The sequence below is a fragment of the Bos taurus genome, chromosome 4 (assembly GCF_002263795.3).
Source record: "Bos taurus isolate L1 Dominette 01449 registration number 42190680 breed Hereford chromosome 4, ARS-UCD2.0, whole genome shotgun sequence".
NCBI lineage: Eukaryota > Metazoa > Chordata > Mammalia > Artiodactyla > Bovidae > Bos > Bos taurus.
Window position 1 is genome coordinate 70,148,848 of NC_037331.1, and position 19,071 is coordinate 70,167,918.

General features: G+C 42.9%; 1 long non-coding RNA gene across 4 annotated transcripts in view; it reads right to left on the bottom strand.

Moving 5' to 3' along the window:
- Positions 1-229: 229 nt before the first annotated feature.
- LOC107132417 (uncharacterized) overlaps positions 230-19,071 on the bottom strand; it is a 456,535-nt gene continuing 437,693 nt past the window's right edge. For 2 of the 4 annotated variants that reach the window (XR_003034379.2, XR_003034374.2), the window contains 3 exons: positions 13,248-13,401; positions 6,075-6,123; positions 230-5,379 (listed from right to left, as the gene is read on the bottom strand). This is a non-coding gene — a long non-coding RNA (uncharacterized lncRNA). Of the gene's footprint in view, positions 5,380-6,074; positions 6,124-8,084; positions 9,716-13,247; positions 13,402-19,071 lie in introns of those variants that run through there. The other 2 variants (XR_003034375.2, XR_003034377.2) reach the window with 2 other exon arrangements.

The window sequence follows — 19,071 nt, forward strand, 5'->3', positions numbered from 1 at the left end:
CCTCCTAGTTCTGAGGAGGCACGTTGCTGGGCTTATAGGTTCTCTTAGCCAGAAGCTCCAGAAGATCAAGTGCCCACTTGGGGTTTTCCCCCAGCCCTGAGTAGCTCCTATTTGGTGAGGGTTCATCTTGTGATGTGGACCTGCCAAACATCCCTTATCGGGGACAATAAGCTGTAGGCCTAGGCCCAAGAGCAAAGTAGCTTTACTCTTTCTCCAAGAGAGAAGTCAGTGTTGGAGGTGAGAAGAAGGTTCAAAGCTATTTACAGGAAAGTCACGATCCCTGTGCTCATACGTGGGATGGGGGGTGGGCACCACTTTCTCAGATGTCACTGCCAACTGCAGATATTTCAGCACCTCTTTTCTTTCAGACGTCTTGGGTTTCAGACAGAGAGGTAACCAGACGCTTCACATTTGCTACACTAATGCTGTTTCAGGCCCTATTCCTTGACCTTACAAGTCACCTGTTCCCCTTGAGATATCGTTACCCTGTGGGCTGAGATAGCTACTATCCAGATTTACTAATAATATTGAGGAAAATGTATAGTTCAAACTTATGTCATCAGTTAGTGTGGATCCTTGGATCACTCTGGATAGCAAAGTTTACCATCCTGTTATGGCTGTAGTATTGGTTTCACTTCTTCCATTCCCATAGTGAATTAGAAGGTTCTGTGGATTATTGCCCCTGACTCCTGAAAGATTATTTAATCCCTCCACAGTCTTTTTTTTTTTTTTTAATTATTTATTTATTTGGCTGTTCTGGCTCTTTGTTTCTTTGAGGGCTTTCCTCTATTCGCAGTGCATGGGCTTCTCACTGTGGTGGCTTCTCTTACTGCGCAGCACGAGCTCTAAAATGTTCAGGCTTCAGTAGTTTCGGCATGCGGGCTCAGTAGTTGGGGCTCCTGGGCTCTACAGCACACGCTCGGTAGTTGTGGAGCATGGGCTTAGTTTCCTCACGGTATGTGGGGTCTTCCTGGTCCAGCAATCAAACCTGTGTCTTCTGCATCCTCAGGCGGATTCTTTACCACTGAGCCGCCAGGGAAGCCCTCTCCACAGTCTTTTGTCTATAGTGTAAGTCTCTGTTCTCCAAGCATTTAAAAGTAAAGGTTTTCAGTGGTTTTCTTATTTCAATAAACTCAAACTCTTTAGCATGGCACTCACAGCTGTACTAGTCAGGACTCTTAACTCAAACTAACTCAAGCAAAAAGGGACATTAGAGTCAGATAACTGAGCAGCTCATTCAGACAGAGATATAGAGCTTCCGGCATGGGTGAATCCAGATGCTCAATCAGTGCCTTGTAGGCTCTGTGTCCCTCTGTCACCTCCTTGCTCCAGGTCTCTCATTATTGTGGCTTCCTTTTATAGACACTCTCTTTCCAGGTAACAGGGAAATGGGCTGCCCACATCCAGAAGTGAAGGAGACAGGCATTTCTTTCTTCTGCTATAGTTACATGAATCCTGCTGGGATCTTGTGCTCACCCCCGGGTTAGTCATTACTGCTGGCCTGACTAGCTCCTCCTGAACGCTGTGCCCACCCCCATGAATGTGTGTGCCTGAACTCAGTGATGACAACCTCACCAGGACCACACGCAGTGAAGGAGAAGCAGCTGTCTAAAGGCAGCGGGGGTGGTGGACAGAAAAAAACACCAGGTGTCCTCTCTGAGGTCGTCTATGGTTTGGCCCTTCCACCTGTCAGCTCCTCCTAAGAGTTTTCTATAGGCTCTTATCTCTTATCTACTAATCACATTGGACTATCACCTGTGTGAAAACTTGCCTTTGCCCTAACACCTTGTTTTCTTTATGTTCACTGTTCCTGGAATTTTCTTCTTCCCCTGCAGTCGTCAACATTCTTCTTAATCTCCAAGCCTTAATTAAAATGCTACTTCCTTTCAAACTCTTTCCTGTACTTATGATTCTTCCACTTCACACTCAAAGGATTTGGCTGATAGTACTGTCATAGAAGTTTGTTTATTCTCCCCTCTGGAGTTGCTTGTTAATGTTTCTGCCAAAGTAATGCAAAGATTAACCTAACCATTTATTATTCTTCCAGTATCATGTAGGAGATAAGCAAGAAACATTTGTTGGACAGGTAAATGTTCTCTCAAGGATTTTTTTTTTTGGAGAGGATGGTATGTATGGGGATTTACCCTGATATACAGTCATGAGCTCTCAGAGCTTGAGTTCATGTATGTAATATCTGCTAAAAATACACATACAAGACTTTTGTAAATTTCCAACACCACTTTGGGAATAATATTGTTAGCTTAAGTTACAAGCACCTTGTGTGTGTTATCTGATGATCTGAAGAAAAATCTGTCAAGCAAAAGATATTGAGTGGACTGTGGGACTGAATTGCCTCCTGTCTGGGAAAACAGCAAAAGCTGGGGGAGGTGGTCGAGCATAATGGGCAAGAATACAGCCTCCACATTTGAAGTCAGGTTCCACTGCTTCTTAGATGTGAGATCTTGGACAAGTTAACAAATGTCTCTGAGCCTCAGTTCCCTTGCAAGACAAATAAAACAGTTTTCTCATGGTAGGACAGCCATGGAAACAAAACACGACGGATGCAAGAACTTAACATAGTACCTAATAGGTATACCCCATCCTCCCAGCCAGCCAGCCACCCACTTTGCCATCTCTCAACACAGTCACAGAGGCTGTGACATAAATAAGGGCCTGGTTTTTCTTCAGGATGGCCAGTCATATTGGGTGGGTCAAAACTGGGATGCATTAAAGAATGCTTTATCAGTTTGTAGTTCCCTGGCTAATATTGTCACTAATATTCAGTTCAGTTCAGTTCAGTCGCTCAGTCGTGTTCAACTCTTTCTGACCCCATGAACTGCAACACGCCAGGCATTCCTGTCCATCATCAACTTCCAGAGTTTACCCAAACTCATGGCCATTGAGTCGGTGATGCCATCCAGCCATCTCATCCTCTGTCGTCCCCTTCTCCTCCTGCCCTCAATCTTTCCCAGCATCAGGGTCTTTTCAAATGAGTCAGCTCTTCGCATGAGGTGGCCAAAGTGTTGGAGTTTCAGCTTCAACATCAGTCCTTCCAATGAACACCCAGGACTGATCTCCTTCAGAATGGACTGGTTGGATCTCCTTGCAGTCCAAGGGACTCTCGAGTCTTCTCCAACACCACAGTTCAAAAGCATCTAGTGACACTAATATTAGACATATATCTAATATGAGTGATGGTGCACTGAAGGACTGAATATACGGATGGTGAGAAGCCATACCTCTGTTGAGACGGCTCTGGTGTCAGGACCATCAGCAATGGATGACATGTTTTTATTTCCACTGCATCTAAAATGTACAGTTGGCCTGGAGAGAGGGAGGAAGGAATAGCCTCTTTTGTCCAGATGTATGGAGGGCCCCACATACTTCTCTGGCTGAAGGATCTGTGTGTTGAGGGAAGAAGACTAAGCCATTTTCTGGGTTCATTCAGTACCTATATGTAATGACCTAATTGTAGGCACTACAGGAAAGGAAATTCAGACTGTCGTCTACTGTTAGAATGATGAAAATACCTGGAACTTTCTCTGATTCTTATTCCCCCTCCTATGATACCCATACCAGCACATATTCAAATGCTTTTCATATTTACATAGAACAGCTATGATGCTTCACCCAGATCAATGTACATCTCATCGAGGAGGAAGACACATATGGGATTCATTTTCTGAAGCCTCAAATCTAAGGGTTTACCTAAGGACCCAGGGATGTCCTGAGGTAAGTTTTGGAAGTGTCTCAGGTGGTGTGATTATAGATTGGCAGGTTCACCTCCTCTTCCACTAACTGGCTATGGGTTTGCATTTCCAAACTATGACCCGCCATGTTAATCATCTGATGGAATCTTTAAGTAGGCAGAGAAAGGTAACAGGGCTTTCCCAGTGACCAGATGGCCATGAGCACACCAGTGCCCGGTGGAGCCATTGTGGACAATGGGAGAGATGCCCTAAGGAACTGACATGTCCCTGAATCATAGAATATGGGGGTGGAGTCCAGGTGGAGGCTCTTTAAAGATTACTATGCAGACCTAGTCATTTTACCCAGAGTCCCCAAAAGAAGCAATACTGTCTGTCCAGTGCTTCCTAAGCACTTCGTTTTTTTCTTCACCTTAAGATTTATCACATTGCATTGTGATTACATACATTATCTGTCTCCCTTTATCACTTCAGACAGGAAACTCAAACTACTTTAAGCAAAAAAGACTTTATTGGCTCAGTAAATCCCACCTGGGATTCCCAGGTGGTGCTCATGGTAAAGAACCTGCCTGCCAATGTACTACATAAGAGATGTGTGTTTGATCTCTGGGTAGGGAAGATCCCCCTGGAGGAGGGCATGGCAACTCACTCCAGTATTCTTACGGAGAATCTCATGGACAGAGGAGCCTGGCGGGGCTACAGTCCATAGGGTTGCAAAGAGTTGGACACGACTGAAATGACTGAGCACATTGGCTCAGTGACCAAAGAGATCAGCTGTGTTATACCAGGGGTCCTACTCTATTTCAGATATTGTGAAAGCACCGCCTAAGTACTGATGCTCAGAATGCAACTGATTAACCATGTTACCGTTTTCAGATACCACAGTGTACATTCATCTAGAAAAGGCAGTGCATCAGTCTAGCATGAAAGCCATTTCTGCACATTAGAAGCCTGAATTGTAAATGTCAAACCAATGTTAAGAGCACAGTGGTGTTTTCTGACACCTATTCAAAAGTACATGAGTGTGACTGTTGTTGAAAAATGGCCAATTAATTATAAAAGCATTTCAACAATGTAAAGTAGAAGAAACTCAGTTTTAATGAAATGTACATCTAAAAGAATTGAATAAAAGTTTTAATTTGCTTGATGTTCATAAACTTGTCCAGTTGAAGTTGGTTTTAAATTCTTGGTTGGCTCTCAGCTTGGATTTTGATTTTCCCAGTGGCCTGGGTCATGGAAGAAACCAGGAGATAAATCAAAACCAAAGATGGAAGATCTTTATCAGGAATTTACAGAAAGGCCACAAGTATATTCTGTCATGGCACGACTGATATGAAATATTACTTATGTTGTGTAGTTAAGAATCAGAGAGAGACAGTGGCTTAACCATGTCGTCCTTGGTGAGAGAGACCCTTAAAAAGAAAGGAATGACATCTTTTAGTATCATGATTTAGTCTGTGGCTTATACCAGTCTCACCTAACCTTTTGGTTGAGTTCCATGTTCTCTCTTCACCTGTAAAATGAGTATGAAATAGATCAGATCCAATTCTTTTGGAAAAGTGGGCATTTAAAATATTCTGAACAAGTGTATTGAACAAATGAAAACCAAGATGAAGCAGATTCTTTTGATTCTTTCATCTTCACAATCTTAGAAGAAAAAGTTCTCCTTTCCCTGGAAAGACAAAAAGGTTCCAGCAAGGAATAAGAATTGGCTGCTTTGCACTGTGAATTTGTCAATGCCATCAGAGAGAAACAAATGGGGAAGGACAAGAAAACTGAGTTTTGGCTCTTGGAACCACATTTTAAAACAAAAATCTTCTGCCAAAACTTCTTTAATATTACTCCCTATAAAATTATAATAAAAAAGTGTGAAATGGAATGAAATACATTCATTTTCAACATACAAACAATGCTGGACTTTTGGTTCCAATTAAAGGCATGCTTTCCCAGGACAGCAGAAGGCATTGTGCTTTGTGAGAATTTGCTTTCTTTTCTTTTTACAAATGATTAAACAGCATTTTAGTACAAAGTGCTTCAGTTTCTAAACACATAAAAAGCAATAAAGGCTACAAGTTAGAAAAAAAGATGATGGGACAGGAGTTGTTTGGTGACAAGTTCCTTCAGGCAATGGAGCACCATGATGCCCAACTTCACTTTGGAGCAAGATCAACCTTTTCTCGTTACTTAGTTCAAATGTTAATCAAATGTCAACAGATTGAAGAAAGTCATCTGTGACTGGCTTGCTTTCCTACAGCTCCCATTCATCTTTTGGGCTCTGTGGCTTTTTTAACGCAGCTGATGAATGGACATTTCGGGGGTGAGTCATTATTAAACTTAGTAACACGTTCAACCATCTTTCTTGCTTACCTCTTCCTTTGTTCTATCCGATTTTTTTCCATTCCTTCTCCTTCTGTCTCTAAGAAAAAACAGGTGTTGAAAGTTAAAGGGCATAATTTTTTTTAAAAGTAGTCTATCATATAAAAGAAACAAGACAAACCCTAAATATTTTGATTAAATTTATAGTCCATGCAATGCTCAGTTCTCTCAACTTGGGTTAATTTTACTTTTAGATTGACTTTTCTTAGCTAAGTTCCTTTTTTAAAAAAAACAGTTTTCTCCTAGATAATGGTTATTCTAGTTAAGTCATTTTATATTATAGTCCAGAGGGTCTAGGAGAGTAAAAAAAAAAAAAAAATTAGTGTATCTGTGTATCTTTAATCCTTAGTCTAAGATCACTGTTGAGGAGTGAGAGGGTAACAAGCAGGAAGGCTAGGGGGTCTCCAAATGGAGAAAATAGGCTGCAAGTGTTAGAAGATTTTTCTGTTCTCTATACAAATTTTGACTTCCTTGGTGGCTCAGATGGTAAAGCGTCTGCCTACAATGCGGGAGACCCAGGTTCGATCCCTGGGTCAGGAAGATCCTCTGGAGAAGAAAATGGCAACCCACTCCAGTATTCTTGCCTGGAAAATCCCATGGACAGAGGAGCCTGGTTGGCTACTGTCCATGGGGTTGCAGAGTCGGACATGACTCAGCGACTTCACTATTTATCTATCTATACAAATTTTAAAGGTTTCTCTTAAAATTCTGTGTTGCCATGATGACACCTGGTTCCACCAGAACTTAACTTTTCTCAAACCTTGAGCTAACCAATGTGTTTTTCTTATGGAAATGCTTTTCTTAAGCTATGTTAATGAACTGTGTATTTACCCTAGACTCTGTTTTTTTTTCAAGTCCATTCAGCTTAAGACTCAGAATCGAGAAAGGCTCAACAAACCAGTATGTTTTACTCATATATTGTTCTCCTAATCTGCGTTAATGAAACTATATCTTTAATTGGAAACCTGCCTTACTTCAAGATTCATGTCAATTGTTTTATGGCCCCAGATGACTCACCTTGTGCCAATGTTACCTCGAAATGCACGTTGTGGGTGAGGGGCCTGGTGCCACTCTGAGTTTTAAGACACCTTCTTTCTCTAATTAACAGCTTGCAGATAGGTATATAACATACTGCTAAAAGCTAGCAGGGGAACATTCTTTCTGTCCCCTTCTGATGTCTATGTCAGCTTTCTCTATCTCTTTCATACTTTAATAAAACTTTATTACACAAAAGCTCTGAGCGATCAAGCCTCATCACTGGCCCTGGATTGAATTCCTCTCCTCCGGATGCCAAGAATCCCGGCGTCTTTCACAACGCAGCAACAACCTTTCAGGAGCAAGATTTCAACTTGGAAAAATTTAGCCTTACTACTATTTTGGGATCTGACAGCTGTCTCTGAACTTTTAATAGAGAAGTTCTATTCATTTTTTCAAATGAGCTTTTCCAAAAGGTTTCTTTGAAGTGCTAAGAATACACTTCTCATATGTAAGTTTGTTACTTAAAGCTGATATATTAGATTTTTTCAGTCAATTATTTTTGGTTATTCTGACACTTTTGTATCCTAATTCCTTCAAAGTTATCTTTTGTATCAGGAGAGCTGGATGTGTAGCTGAGAAACTGGTAGATAATTTTCACAATAATGGAGTTTTATATACCTTTGAATATGGGTCTATGTGATCTTTTAGAACTTTGCGACATCCCAGGCAATGTGTTGGAGCCATGCTCACCAGCTTGGCATCAGTGAAGATTATGGGTGGTCATTCAAATCCCCACTTCCTATTCACTTCTGGACAGAGACTAACAGAAGTAACCATCAGCACAAGGTGACATGATATGCATTTATATTTCTTGTTTTAGAATTTTTCCAAGTTGGGGTGTGGGAAAGGAATTAGGTATTTTTTATGTCAAGTGCTTGTTACATAAAGATATGTCAAGTGCCTCCTACACATAAAGCCCTCATGGTTTTCATGAAAGTGAAAATGAAAGATGGATGAGTGGCATTTGTGATGGGTTTGATTGTTCTTTTATGTCTATAAAAGGAGACATAAAAGGAGTACTAATTCATAATTGGGGCAGTTCCCTCCTATTGGTGAGAGTGAATTGTCTGAACTTATAGATAAAGACTTAATAGGCTTTAGATTCCAAATATTTATTCCATTGAAATTGAATTGTACCAGATTTGGTTTAAGGTTATCCCCAGTATAACTAGTCATGGGAAAATATAAGAATAAACAATTCAAAGATGGTACTAGTCAATGGATATCATATGCAAGGAAGGCAGCCTCACTGCTGTTGAGGGCCCAAAGGATCGTTTAGTTTTTGCTAGCACAATGTAAAGAAAATCAACAAGTGCACAGTGGCTAATATAATAGATGTTGGAGCATGAGGCCAGAGAGTACTATGTAGAATCCAGGGTGCGTGCAAACAGTCAGGGATTCCTTGCGAAGGTGGTGAACAAAGACAGCTGTCTTTCCAGCACAGACAATTCCATATTTAGATCTTATGCAATCGGGTGTTCGATTGAGAAATGTTTGGAAACCACTGTCTATGGTAGAGCCAAAAATGTAAGCATCTTACAGTATTGGATCTGAGGTCCTTGTGAAAAATCATGAAGAGAAGGGATGGGTTTTCAGGACCTTGGATTGTGAGGTGGAGCCCCTGGATGGGAATCCACACTACCATCCAGCACCCATGAGCTCCAGGCGTCTGCTCGCTGGAGGCTGCTCCAAGTAGTATTTTCAAGATACTTCAACCTGAGCAAAATGCTCCAACATCTTTGGATCCAATAACTGAAGTTGCTTTTGGGGGATGCCTGCAGGATGTGTGTATCTCTACCTCCCCAACCAATCCCTTAGCTTGGTTTCCTCTCTTCTTCAGTAATGAAAATGTGCAGCAGCCACAATGAAGGGCATGCAAAGCAATTTGGAAATATTCACTCATTAGTGAACTGTTAGTGCTTCCCTTGGCTGCTGCTCTTTTACTGCTGCAGATGGCAAAGGGCTGACTCCTGAATGTGTCTTCTTGAGGCTGCCGAGCAGGAAGATTATGATCAAGTTAGTCTCCTTCTCTCTCTCATTATCCTGTTCATTTGCTCCTCTGCAAATATGCTTGGTGTTAAAAGTCTGGCTAATTTTGAATTTCTCCAGGTATGGTCCTCATGGAGGTGGCAGATATCTGAGGTCTAGCATCTAGATGCCAGAGACCAGTGTACTGCTGTGTGAACAGGTTTTAGCCACCCTAGTGGAGTTTATGATCAGGAAGTGCAGGACCCCAGTGGAGCTTTCAGAATGACAGAAGAAGCGACAGAAAAGAGACATCACAGCCCTGGGAACACGGAGACAGCTTTATGTACATGTTCTTACAGGGTTTGGCTAAACATTTTGTACGGTTCATGTGGAACCCGTGAAGTACTGTAGTCTCCTTCCTGACGTGAAGCAGAAGTATCGAAACACAGAAGGCCCGGCTGTGACACTTGGCAGCTGTGCTTGGTACGAAGTGCTGTTCTGTTGTTACTCTTTGGAAGTAGCTCCCTGTGATGTGAAAAGGCTCCCAGGGAAACAGCAGCCATCTCAAGCCACAGAAAGGCCATCAGGCATCTTTGCAGGTCGCCACTGAGGCTCTGATTCACTTCCTGCTCTCATGCAGAATCGGGAGAGGGGAGAGCAGAGAGAGAGTCAGAGGAGGGAGGAGGGAGATTTTTTCCCAGTCAAGCCACAAAGCTTGGGGACCCCTCTTTCATAGTCTTGGGTCTTCAGAGTGATCAACTGTGGCCAGGAGTCTTTGGGGCCAGTCCAAGTCAGCCTGTGAGTCTGGCCTTGGGGGAAAGCAACGAATGAGGCAGAAAAACAGACAAGTGGAAAGTGGTTGCTTGGTGCTGAGTTTGGCTTAGAGTTTAGAGCTCCACTGAAGCTTTCAGTCTCCAAGCAGAACTCACAGGGGAATGAAACCCACAGGAACCCAAACAAGGTTAAAGCTTGGCAGGAAACCACTGGGGAGGCCACATGGCTTTTCACACAGCTCGGCCTGAGGTCTTTCAGGGGCTTGAGCCACCTTTCACCAGTTTCTTTGGACTCATTTGAACCAGAGTCATTGAATGTATTCAGTCAGGACTTCAGTCTTCCCAGAAACAGAACCCCGTTCTCACACCCAAGCCCATGTCCTCAGCTGGTGAATTATTATTTACCCCCATTGCCCAACCAGGCAAGGAAATCTGGCGTTGTTTTTGTGAAGAAATTCACCCTGGGATGGAGGCAATGTGGGGGTTGGAAAAGGAAAATATGAGCTTTGGAGCCGAGACTCTCAGACTCTGTTGGGTGAGCCCCCACCCCAACCCCCCTTTCTCTATAATAGACATAGAAAAACGGAGGTGATGTCGTCATAGCAGCTGCTGATGGCCTGACAGACAGTTTCCGCAGCGCTACATGAGGCCCTTTGGTGTCCCTGTCAGGAGATTGGCAGCTGAATGACACCAATGAGGCCAGGCCCATATTCCCTCTGGGAATGCAGCCCTAATTGATAGACAGAGGCAAAGAGAAGGATTGTTTCGGAACCTGAAAAGAATCCCCTTTTTCTCTCCCTAAAGCTCATGCCCCTACTCTCCTCAGCTCTATTTTCCCCCTCTCCCCCGACACTTTTTTTAAAGGTGTTTTGTTCCAGAGCAGTTACAGAGCTTAATGGAACTGAATGACTTTTACCCTTCACAATCTGTCACTCAAAAGCCCGACTCCAGGACAGTTAAATAAAGTCCTTTCAGAGGCAGACAGGAGAGGAATGTGTCAGTCAGGCAACAGACCCCGTTGTGTTTTCATCTGTCAGAGGGGTGACGGGGAGACCGGTGGGCCCCAGGCGGGGCGAATTCCCAGCAGCCGCTAAGAGGCCTCAACAAACCCAGGTGTGGAGCCAAACTGTCACCCAATCACCAGCATTCTTGAGGTGTGGGCTCACAGCCCCCAGGCACTCGGGTTTGCAATCAACTATGAGATGTTTGGGCAAACTTTCAGCACAGGTTTCATACTAAGCATTTTTAACATAAAACCAACCACTAAGTGCTGGGTATCCATACAAGGCATGGCTTTCAAATTAATACACAGCTTAGCTGCAAGCACCACCGACAGTAATCCTCTGGCTGAAAGGTCTTCAGGTAGACTCCAATTCCAAACCAATTTTGTAGAGCCACTTGGGTTTTTTTTTTTTTTTTTCTAATACTTTCCCTTCATATTATATGACAATCCATTAATCTTGCCCATTAACTTAAAATTACTGGGCAATTTTTTTTTTTTTTTTTTGGAGGGTTCTGAACAGTTGCTTTTGTTCGCTGTTGATTCAGAGCTTCACATGGAAAATGTCCGCCATTAGACAACCTAATGATCTATTGATCTTTTATGTTTTGGTGACGTTTCCTGTAAGGGCTTAAAAAAAAAAAAAAAAAAACAAGAAGGATGAGAATGGGATGAAATGAGATGGAGGGCATGGAGATGTTGATTTAAACAAGCAGGGCTTGTGCTCATCGGAGCTCTACAAAAGATAGTTCTACCTGGGGCTGAACTTCCAGGTGTCCAGGTGGGAGAGTCACCCACTGACCTGGATGGGTGGCCTGCTAATGGCCCCGGGGCTGGCAGGAGAGGAATTCTGCGGGGTCTCAACTCTGAGGGTTGTTTTGGCTCCAGGTTAAACATGAGTGTGTTATTTATTACTTACTTGCTTTCTTTCCTCTCTTTGGGAGATTTTGCATAAAATAAAGGGATTTCTGCCTCCTCCCCAGTATTTTTTGTTGCTGTTTGTTTTTCTTTGATGGGCTGCTTTCTACCTCCTAACACACTATTCCCAAGATAGGCAGAGATTAGCACTGATTCTGTCTTCCTCTTTTCCCCCTATTCACCCCAAGGTCAGATTTAGATATTGAGGTATCCATTTCCTAACTGTTCCTGGGACCACTCATGACACTTAGTGTCTGTACACTGGTACTTTAGTTAATAAGAAAGTCTCCCCTCTTCTCTCCTTCCTTCTTTCTTTAGCCAAAATGTAGACAACTGTTTTTCTCCTATCTGTGTCCTGGGTTGGGAAGATCTCTTGAAGGAGGAAATGGCTACCTACTCCAGTATTCTTGCCTGGAGAATTGCTTAGACAGAGGAGACGGGCAGGCTACAGTCCATGGGGTCACAGAGTCGAACATGACTGAGCAACTAACACTTTCACTTTCACTTTCAGACACCGTTTTCTCTTATCTGTGTGTTGGGCCCGTAGGGATAAGCTGGTTTTAGACAAACAGGGCTTCCCATGTGGCGCTAGTGGTAAAGAACCTGCCAGCCAATGCAGGAGATGTAAAGAGACATGTGTTGGAGCCCTGGGTCAGGAACCCTCGAGGAGGAAATGCAACCCACTTCAGTATTCTTGCCTGAGAATTTCATGAACAGAGGAGCTTGGTGGGCTACAGTTCATAGGGTTACAAAGAGTTGGACAAACTGAAGCAACTTAGCATGCGTGCATGCAGACTAAACTAAAATTCAGAAGACCTTTGGCACAGACTGATATACTCTGTCAAGATGAAGAAGTTCAGAATATGGTAAGATAAACTGGCACACTCTGTGTTCGCAAAGCTAAACATTTTCCAAAAAAATGGATTTTCAGCATTTTGCCACAATATGGGAGATTAGCGAGTCAAGGAGACTCAATCAGAACCAGTTAGCAGCGACCAGGCAAAACAGCTCATTCCTACTTTGGGGCAGAGAACACAGTTCTCTTATCTTCACTGATTAGGTCCCTGAGCTGCCTGAGAGCTCACTGCTCCTCTCGTTGCCAACAGGGGACTCTGGGTGAGATTTTCGGCCCTCAGAAAACTTCATGGGAACAATATCCCACTAGAATATTAATGAAGTCTTCAACTTCAATCCTAGAAATATGTGCTTGGAGGCTTCCTGAGTCCATCCTTCACTGATTATTAATGATCTGCCACACTTAGAAAAAAAGCCACTTCTCAGCTCACTTTCTGCCTGGCTTCCCTTCCCTCAGCCTAAGACAAACATCACGTCTGGGGTACTGCTGGGAACACAGGAGGCGTCTACACAAGGGAAACAGTTTTTTCTTTATGCCTGAGACTGAAAAAAGAGGCCATGGCTTGTTTTTAAAATTAACGGCTACAGGAAAACTTGCAAGCAAAGGCTTACCATTTTTGACAATTTTTTAGGGAAGACTCCATTCCTTCAAATTCTCCATAGGTGACACTCAGAAAGTTGCTCTTCCTTAGTGGTCCAGTGATTAAGGCTATGCACTTCCAGTGAAGGGGGTTCAGGTTCAATTCCTGGTTGGGGAACTAGGATCCTGCATGCCAAAAAAAAAAAAAAAAGGAAATAAATACATACACAAGCCTCAAACCAAAAATGAACCAAATCCTACTTGTTGCTCCAGTAGTCCCCAAATTTAGTCTATTAAAGCACAATTAGGGGCAAACAGTTTTTATCTTTCCTGCACATTTTCTAGTTGGTGGGTGATGAGAGGGAGATAGCAGCTTGTTGATAAGTCCTGCTCCTGTCACCCAGTGCTGACACCTCAGAGTTGGTTTGCTTGTGCCCACATCTAACCAAAACCTCATGCCTACTCAGTTCCAATTGCAGTCAGTCCTGTGGTTTGATGGTGGGTGGATACGACATTCACATATTGGTCGTAATACATCTCTCAGCCTTCATACTTAAAATGCTGCTTGTTAAACATATATCCAGCTGGGTTTTCATTCAGACGACTGCTAAACTTTTTATCTTGGATGGATGCTATAAGGGACACAATTTCCTTCCTAGAGTTGTATACAGAAGCAACCAAAAGCCACATTTGAAAGTCTGGTTAATAATGCTAAATTCATTCTAATTTTTTTTTTTGACTGATTTAGGTTTGAAATTCCTTTGAAAAAAGTTTTACTGTTTTAACTTTCAGCAACTTAAGTGCCAATTCTGCAATAAAGCACTCCTGGAGTTTCATTTGAAGATCTCAAAACAAGATTACCAAAACGCTGGTGGAGTTGTCTGTACAGGCAAGGCTGGGGGAAACAAGGCATGAGTTTGTGAATCAGTCCATCAGTGACTCAAGGCTAGAAACAGGCTCAGAACCTTGGCAACCTTCAGGTCCAATTCCTTTGTCATCAGTTCTTATATGATTTTTAGTCAAATCAGATCACCTTTCCCATTAGTGATTTAAAATTATAATCCCAGTAATGATAATTATTAATTATAGCATGCTGACTAGATATTATATTATTGGTATAATAAGAAGAGTATATGCTAGGTGCATTTCACATACCTTCTATATACATTGTTGTTTAGTTGCTAAGTCTTGTCCAACTCTTTGCGACCCCATTGACTATAGCCAACCAGGCTCCTCTATTCATGGGATTTCCCAGGTGAGAATACTGGATTGGATTACCATTGCCTTCTCCAGGGGATCTTCTCGACACAGGGATCAAAACCACCTTTCCTGCATTGGCAGGTGGATTTTTTAAACCACTGAGCCACCTGGGAAGCCTTTTCTATGCATATGCTTGTTTAAAAAGACAAAAATCCCCTGAATGGGGTAGTGGTTATAGCAGTTAAGAGTATGGCCTCTGGTGATGAACTGCCTGTTTTCAAAAGTTGGTCCTGCCACTTACTAGGTGTGATCCTTGTCTATAAAATAGGGGTGATAATAGTACACACTTCATAGGGTGAAGTTCATGTACAGAAAGCCCTTAGAACTGCATCTGGCACATCATAAGTCCCATGTAAGGTTATGACTTATTATTATTTTGTTCTACTGTTTGCAGCCTATGTTAATAATTCAAGGGGTAGTTTCAACCAGTTAGAAAGAGCATTCTTCATCATTAACAGTAGCATCCTGCATTTCCTCCCACCACCATTCATCCAATTCGTTGTTCTGTTGGTATGTAAAGTGGCCCAAGGCTATGGTTTTTCCAGTAGTCATGTAAGGATGTGAGATAAAGAAGACTGAGTGTCAAAGAATTGATGCTTTTGAATTGTGGTGCTGGAGAAGACTCTTGAGAGTGCCTTGGAGAACAAGGTGATCAAACCAGTCAATCCTAAAGGAAATCAACCCTGAATATTCATTGGAAGGACTGATGCTGAAGCTCCAATATTTTGGCCGTCTGATGCAAAGAACCAACTCATTGGAAAAAACCCTGATGCTGGGAAAGATTGAAGGCAGTAGGACAAGGGGACAACAGAGGATAAGATAGTTGGATGGCACCACTGACTCACTGGACATGAGTCTGAGTAAACTCCAGGGGATAGTAAAGGACAGAGAAGCATGGCGTGCTATAGTCCACGGGGTCACAAGAGTTGGACACAACTTAGTGACTGATTAGCAACAACAAGGCTGGCAGCAGTGAATTTCTGGTAAGTGAGTGGGTTTTTAAAACCTTTCAGAAAAAGCTCTCTGGTGAGCAACTCACCTGGAAGGGAAGGATTCCTGAGGGTTCCAGGATGGCACCTTGCCCTCTGAATCCCTGTGCATTCTTCTTCTTTTTTAAAATTTTTATTTATTATTTATTTGGCTGCATCAGGTCTTCATTGTGTCATGCAGGGTCTTTCATTGCAGGGAACAGACTCTCTAGTTGTGGCTTGTGGGCTCTTAGTTCCCTGACCAGGGATTGAACTAGAGTATTCTTAACCACTGGACCGCCAGGGAAGGCCCCTTGTGGATTCTTCTTGCTCTGCAATCTCCAAAGTGCTGGGCCTGAACTTTAAGGGTTGTATTCTTTCAAGATGTTTGACACTGGTCTCATTAAACCTGTCTTGGGTCTCCCCCAGGCTACTCTTGATCTTCACTACTAAGTGCCATGGCAGGATATTAAAGTGGCCTCATCTGTTAAGAAAATAGTCTTGAAACTGGAGAAGGCCTCTTAGCAGGGCACTCAAGAGTATGACTGCTCAGTGAGGGCATTCTTAAAACCCAGACCCCCTCCCGCGGCCCAGCCTGGGGTGTTCTCAGGCCATCTCATATGGTGGATGCAGTCATAGCCTCAGGGTATCAACCACAGTCAGATTCTGCTGGGATGCTGTGCCCACTGCTTTCTAATTGCTGCCAGATCTGCCATTTTTCTTTCAGCAAGGTTCACCAGCTCTGCATACTAGCCAATTCAGTGATAGGTCAGACAACCCTTAATTTAATTCAGTTTAACTGAGTTAGTATTCATTAATCATCTATGTATGCCTTTAATCATTGGTCTTCTTTCCTATAAAGAATCTCCTGTGTACCTATTAATGTGAAACAAGAAAACCAGCAGAATCAAACTATTTTAACTTCAATTTCTGATAACTTTTGTCCTCCACAAGTCAATTTTGAAGCATCTATCATTTTTGTCTTGTTTTAGAAATCAGCCCAGCCTGCTGTCTGGCTCTCACCTCTTGCAGGTTTGCCTGGGTGTGGTGGGTTTGCATGGATGCTCCCCTCCCCACCTTTGTTTGGCAAATGTGGAATAAGGAATGCCTGATTTTGAACCTTGACTGTGTTTGACCTGGCCGCAGAATAGTCCACAGGCATGATGCAGGTCAGAACTAACTGGCTCGTGTGGAGACCAAAGCCATTTGGCATAGCCAAAGGATGCACTAACTCTCATAGCACTAACTTCCACCCCTGACAGGAAGCACTCTGCCCAAACAACCTGTTGCTGGGGGTGGGGGAGGGTGGGGTTCAAATTAGAGTAAGCAGTGGTTTGGTCTTTCAGTCTCAAGAATATCAGCTTTGTAGTGAGGACATAGTTGTAAATCAGCAAGTGAATTGTTTTAGCGTTCTCAGATAGGATGGTGGGCACATGGGGATGGACTGGAAAGGTAATATTAGGTGTCAGTGGTCTTGTCTGCCCCCTTTCTCTTTCTGTTGGGAGATTGCTTCTTTATCCTAGATGGCTCTGGTGGGTTGTTAATCACTGAACCTCATCCTTGGCTATCTCAGTCTATTCAGGCTACTGTAATAAAAGGGCACAGAACTGGGTGACTTATAAACAGCAGAATTTTTTTTCTCACAGTTCTGAAGCGGGGGAGTCTGAGATCAGGATGCCAGCACAGTGAGAGTGTGGGCTGCTGGCTGCTGACTTACTTCTTGTGTCCTCACACAGTGGAGAACAGAAAGAGGAAGCTCTCTCCTGACTCTTTTAGAGCACTAATCCCAATTGGAGGGCTCCACCCCCATGACCTCATCTAATCCTAATTACCTCCCCAAGGCCCACCTGCTAACAGTGTCAGATTGGGGTAGGGTTTCAACACATGTATTTTCAAAGGACATGGATATTCAGCCTATAACATAGGACCTGAGAGGTAAGCCCATGACCTAAACCTGGCTGAATCCAGTTTTCCTTTCCACTGGGATTGGGCCAAGGCTTGAGCAGGTGACCTAACTAATGTCAATCATGTCTTTGCAAGATAGTTTGTGGCCCTGGGACAGATTTAGGGCCTCTTGCTTTTGTATATAAAGGTATCCTATGATAAGAAAGAATGAGGGCAACATATAAAAAGAGAGAGACAGGTAGAGAGATGGGGAGGGGGGAGAAGGAGGAGGAGGAAGAAGAAGGAGAAGGAGGGAAGGGGAAGAAGTGGAGGATGTTGAGGGGAGGGAAGGAAAGAGAAATACAGACAAAAAGAATGTTGCTATTACTTGAGTACCTATGCCTAAAACTAATTCCCTCTTTATCTTCCCAGCTTGTGAGCTACATTATGCTTCTGGTTGTTTATGCTGGGTTTCTTTCTCTTACAATGGAGTGGTGACTGACTAACCGACTAGGTTTAACTATTCTTCAACTAACTACTTGGCTTTGGCAATCTCTTTAATGCACGCAGTTCTTCCCTCATTTTTAAGCAAAGTTTAGCTACATGGTGAGTACACAGTGCCTCTTAGGAGATGTTCATGGAATAAATGAAGTAGCTAATACTACAGGGATAGTAAGTATTGGGTTTAGCTATGAAGTCACCAATGTTTGATCATTTTGACCTATGAAAAAAGTGATTTCATGTGATTAAGGCAACAGCATCTTCAGCTATTGAGAAGGAGAGCTGGACTGTCAGTCACCGTTTATTGAGACTCTGCTCTATGCAGGTATGAGGGTGCTGTGAGGAAGTTAGGATGGAGGAAACAGGAGGCTTCTTGGGGAGACTAGAGACTCACGAGGGACTTACAGCTTACAAAGAAACCATTGCTAGAGTGTGGGCCTCACTCCACAAACTAGTGAAGAGATTAGTCATTTGCGGGGAAGATTTCATCTTCATCAATGAAGCACACCATGTACAATCTATGAATAACCTGGATAGTGTCACATTCAGAGAAGAGCTCTGTCACTATGGTTCCTAGAATCCCTCCTTTGGCAAACTTTCTCAGAACCCTTGTGGAACTGTCCTACTTCAGCCCAAAGAGTCAAAGGTCAAGGAAAATATTGAACACATTATGCCTTTTCAATATCTTATGCCAGTTCACCCTGTCCCCAGGAGAATTTTCTCTTTTCATCCCCTTTGTTTGAAAAACAACCAACTTAAAATTTTATCTGTGTTTCATCAAATCCAAACTCATATTAAGCAGAGGCTGAAGAATAAGTAATGCGACACAGCCAAAAAGTAACAAAAGTTTTGTTATGACTTCTACCTCTGTGTAACTGGGTTCTCCCATTTGGTGGCATTTGAAATGACTGTTCATGCTTCTTCTGTCCATTTGTTTTGATTTAGGTTTCTAGATGTGGTGCAGCAGTCTGGTATGGTGATTTTTCCTAAATATCTTAACTTTGGGGTATTTGCTCACCAGTTCTCCTCCATGTAATGTGCACTTAAAAAAACAGAGCCAGAGCCTGGCAGTTTGCCAAAATCAGGCTGTCAGCTGATTTCATGTAGAAAAAGGATTCCTTGTTGAGAGAGCATGGTTCTTCACCTTCTTGGAGTGGTCATTAGGTTCACCTGCCTTTGGCTACTCGCTGGAGCCTAATGACTTCCTGGAAAGGGAGCACTTCCCAGTTCTGAGCAAACAGCA